This window comes from Rhinolophus hipposideros, assembly GCF_964194185.1.
Source record: "Rhinolophus hipposideros genome assembly, chromosome: 6".
NCBI lineage: Eukaryota > Metazoa > Chordata > Mammalia > Chiroptera > Rhinolophidae > Rhinolophus > Rhinolophus hipposideros.
Window position 1 is genome coordinate 58,833,211 of NC_138052.1, and position 5,109 is coordinate 58,838,319.

At 32.4% G+C, this 5,109-nt stretch overlaps 1 pseudogene across 1 annotated transcript; it reads right to left on the minus strand.

The window, feature by feature from the left end:
- Positions 1–2,643: 2,643 nt before the first annotated feature.
- Positions 2,644–3,102, minus strand: LOC308498543 (large ribosomal subunit protein eL24-like; annotated as a pseudogene). Its single transcript has one exon. The product of its transcript is annotated as a large ribosomal subunit protein eL24-like (transcript).
- Positions 3,103–5,109: the final 2,007 nt, after the last annotated feature.

The window sequence follows — 5,109 nt, forward strand, 5'->3', positions numbered from 1 at the left end:
CTGTTTATTCATGGGTTTATTTCTGGACTCTCTGTTCAGATTTTCTGATGACTCATTATATAGTCTCTCTGTCCTTATATTTCTGTTTTGTGATCTTTTTATATATAAAATGGCAATTTATTAAACTTTTTCTATAAAATTTTACTAAAGTATAATGCACATTCTGTAAAGTTTATTGCTTGAGGAATGTTTATAAGTTGTGTAGAAAAATATGTATATTTAGATATATATTAGTAGCACCTAAGTAGTCTTCTTTGTACCTTTATTCCTCCTAAGCCCAAAGTAACCACTTTCCTGACTTCAAGTGTCATAGATTAATTTTGCTAAATATTGTATTATTTCTGTTTAGTAATGAATTATTTGGTTATACTATATTTTTTGAAGAATTATAATGTGGAAAAGTATTTTGTTTTCATTTTTTTGAATGTGATAAATAAAGCTGCTATGAGTATTTTTGTACACATCTTTAATGAATACACTTTCTCATTTTAGCAATTCTGGAATGTATATAATGCTACCTCATTGTGGACTAATATGTATATTCGCTCTGACTAATGTGTATTTATATATTTTTTCTAAGTGGATTTTTCATCTTATTTCTTATTTCCTATTGTGTTATATTTTTCTTATTGACCTGAAGAATTCATTTTTATATTCTGAGGCAATTTGTTCTGACTTGCAGATATTTTACCACAGACATCACCAGGCCCTCACATGAGATAGTAGAGACAGGGTGAAAGACTGGAGAAGGCCTCAATGATGGTGCAGATTTAGGAAAGTGTAGCAGCCTCTGCTGTAGAAAACTTATTAAGGTCTGCATGGATCCCTCTTACTACTCTCCCAATTGCCCCATGGATGAAAAGTCATCTTTACCTCTCACATTTTCTGGGCCATTCTTTTGAGAATAAAGACAAGTATCAGTGAGGCCACATTAAAAGTGCAAAGAAAGTGATTGAAGTGATGTGAATTGAGGATTCCTGGAAGATAAATCTACCTAGGATATGACCCAATCTTGTTTTGTTTTGACAGTCTCATTACTTTTTAGTCCTTTGGGTTAATGCCCTGAATGCTGTGTTAAATGAGAATATGTAATTCAGAAAGTGAATTGTGTGAAAATTGTTGCAAAGTAAGTGTAAAAGTAAAATAGAACAAAAAGCTGAGAAAAGGAGATAGGATTCACTTTTCTATTAAAAACAAACAAATAAACAAATAAAAGTCTTTAGTCTGAAATAACAAGGAATTATAGTGAAAGTATCATATTGGAGGGGAGAGTAGAGAAGGTAATGATGCACTTATACTGAGGGTGCAAAAAAATGTATACACATTTTAAGAGAGGGTCAATGTTGCTCAAGCAGTAGTTCACCATAATCAGAGGTGTCTGGATGCTGATGGTAACCACTTTGAGCACCTCTTGTAATGGCAGAAGTCAAACATGACTTGTATTCATCTTTTGTTATTGGTATGTATTGAGTATACAATTCTAATAGTTTTTTTTTTTTTCCTTTCTTAAAATGTGTATACTTTTTTTGGCACCCTCTGTACTTACTTTCAAGACCATTTTAAAAAACCTCTGTAGTCTAGTAAGACTATCTTAAACTTTAATCTGTTTTCTATTAATCTCTATTCTTCATAAATGGTCATGTTCTCTGGGGGAAGGGAAGAACGGCTGTGAAAAGATCCAGCATACATCAATGTGATTCTCTTTTGTTAATTAATTTGGCTCTTCAACTCTTGACTTTCTTGGTTGTTCACAAATGACTTCAAATAGGTGGGGTTTTTTGCTTCACATTGTGCTTGTTTTTGTTTTATGTTTTACTTTTGTGACTGTTTTTGTAACTTTTCAAGTCCTTTTATAGTTCCTGTTTCAGTAAAGTGAATATGGTACCTGCCAATGTATATGGAAGCATAATTCTACTGATTTATTTTTGTATTCATGAGAAACATTTGATTTTAATACTCATCTGTTAAATGGATATATTACTTATGGTAAACATCTTCATCTATTAATAGTCTTTTATGTTCCTTAGTCCACTTTTTTCATTATTGAATCTTTGCATAATTCTATGCTAAATCCTTTTATCATCATCTTTTACTAAATTAGTTTGATTTTTCTGAATTAGTTGTTAGGATATTCTTTTGGTAGTGGGTGTCATGTGGCACTATCCTAAGATGATTGGTTTTTGCAAAGCAAGGGGTCAATTATCTGAGACCAAAACTTTTGCTGATTTCTGCAAGTATGGTTTGTCTATGTTCTTGCATAACACTATTTCCTACAATTGGAATCCCATTAAGTCTGTGGTGTATAGGCAGAGCCCTGCTCATTCCACTTCCCAAATCAACTGATACAAAGGAGGTATGCATCTTTCCACTTCAGATAATGCACATTTTATTTAGTAAGTATATTACTTGCTGGTGGGTAATTTTCTTTCCTTTTCTTTCTTTCTTTCTTTCTTTCTTTCTTTCTTTCTTTCTTTCTTTCTTTCTTTCTTTCTTTCTTTCTTTCTTTCTTTCTTTCTTTCTCTCTCTCTCTCTCTCTCTCTCTCTCTCTCTCTCTCTCTCTCTCTCTCTCTCTCTCTCTCTCTATCTTTCTCATAGTCAGATCTTTATTGAAAATTATTATCTGCCAACCTAGCATTTTCCAACTCAGGTAGCAGAAACCTTCACAGGCTTCACAATCTTTTGCTTAGGTGCTGCTTTTGTGGGAGCCTTAGCAGCAGCCATTGCCGTCTTTTTACTAATAAATGCTTGCTTAGTCTCTTTTGCTTCCTTGGCTGCCCTGACAGCTTGTTCTCATTGAGACTTCCTAACTTCAGTTTTCTGATTCCTTTTGGCCATTGTATCAGCAAGAGATGCACCAGTGATGGATGGCCCTCTGGAATTTGACTGCACAGCAGCTTCTTTTCAGTTGAATTTTTTCCGACTGTCCCTTTTTGTGCTTTCTTCTGTAGAGGACAGTCCAGTTTATCTGTCAAGGATTCCTCTTGGAAAGGAATGCCGACTCACGTTTTAAATTAAGAAATTGGAAAACCTTCCCACCTGTTCTGGTGTAGCGCCTCCAGGGTAGATCTTGTACCCACTAAAATGGCACAGCTCGACATTCATGGTTGCGCCTCCCGGGAAGAAGGAAAGATGGTCGCTGGCAGGTAATTTTCTGAGACCCACCACTGCATGGCATTTTCATCTAGAAGATTGTTTTATGAGGCTACATTTTCCCCACTACATAATGTTTTTAATGTGTTTTTCTTGATTTTGCAATATTTGGTAGGATTTGCATGATTTTTGCAATTTTGGTTAATATGTATGTGTAAGTTACATAATAATATACTCCGTTATATTATACTAAGTTACATAATATACTCTATTGTATTATTGAATCATTTTATAATTTAAAAAGGAAATGGTAAAATGACATTATGAGGAATAAAGAGAAAATGTCAAAGATATTTTTAGAATTTTTGTTTTTACAAATAAAAATATCAGCTTCATATTAAATAACTGGAAACGGCCACTTCTAAAAATTATCTTTTAATATCCTCTTTTTATCAGATATCTGAATTTTCTTTCTTCTTATACCTGAGTACTAATCAATCTATTGATTTAATATATCTTTTATCAAACTCTTCATATTATATCACTTTCACTTGCTTGGTTCTATGTGTATCTTCATTTTGATATGTGCCTTGTCTCCGAAATTGTATATTGAACTTCTAAAAAATAAGATTGTGTTTTATTGTTTTTCTCTCTCCTAAGATTCTACACATGGTGATGATGTAGGAATATTTGCAAATTAAGCAACTACCATCAACCTTTACATTAGAAGTTTGTGCTAAAGAGCTCCAAGATTGTTCATATTGGAAATTTGGCTTCTTGGAGAAGACTGCAACGGTGATTACCTAGGTGAAGCCTCTGTTTCTAACTGCTGCCGATTGGCATAATTGCTGTAAGCTGCAAGTCTGTAAACGCTGATAACTTTTCTATGTGACTCCAAAATTTGCTAGTATTCAGTCCTCCTCATTATTTTTTCAGCTAGCAGTAAAATTGCAAAATATTATTTTAATGTACATACATTAAATAAATTCTATCTTCTTTCAAAAAACCCCTCTTTGTCTTCAAACGAGCTTTTAAAAGAGTGTCTTTTCGAGTCCAGAAAGAAGTGACCGCATACAGTCCCAATGACTTTGCAAATGAGTTTGCTATTTAAGTGGAGTAATATTTAGATGGAGTAACTTATTCTCTTCCCAATAAAACAGCTATTTATCCTAAATTCAGTAAACTACCACATGACAAAAAAGGTTTTTTTTAAAGAAAACTCTATGACAAAATAGTTTTGTGTCCAATGCTATTACACATATCAGAAATCACAACAGAGATATTTTTAGCAAAATGGCTCCCTTTTATATCAAACATGATCGATAAGGTCAGTGTCTATAAGTGTCAATAACGTAGTTAAATACTTAAGTCAATATGACTTACTATAAATACTGTTTGATAATAATATTAGTGTGAGATAAACATACTTTGGTTTTAAATGAAGATTCATCAGAAAATAAGCTTAGTTCTATTGATGTTTACTTTCTCTAGTTGGTACAGTATGTTTCAAATATTTAAAAAAAATACACTTATTTCAGAGTATATCGTAATCAGGATTTATTATGTAATCAAAAGTAACATTACTAAGAAGTAATCTAATTTAGTTTACTAAACTTTATATTCATGAAATGTAGATAAAATCAGAACAAATCACTATTGAGGCCATGATGACATTTTATCTTTAAGGCAATATGTCTTTTCATTTTGTTGGCAAGGTCAGGTTTGGCCTAGTAGTATAAAAATCATGGAACAGAATTATACTTTATGTTTGAATTTACTACCCATTGAAGATAAAATGTTGCCTTTTTGTTTGGAACAGGAAACTCAGTTCTGGGTATTCCATTAAAATACTTCTTTAAATAATCATTCCTTATGGAAATGAAAAAAATTGTATTAGAGCACAATCTAATAAATAGTGGATTAGTGATAACACATCTTAAGATTGACAGACGTTTGATTTTTTATGTCTGAAAATCCTGTCAACATCAGCATTTTTGGACTGTTCATAATCTCTGTGCT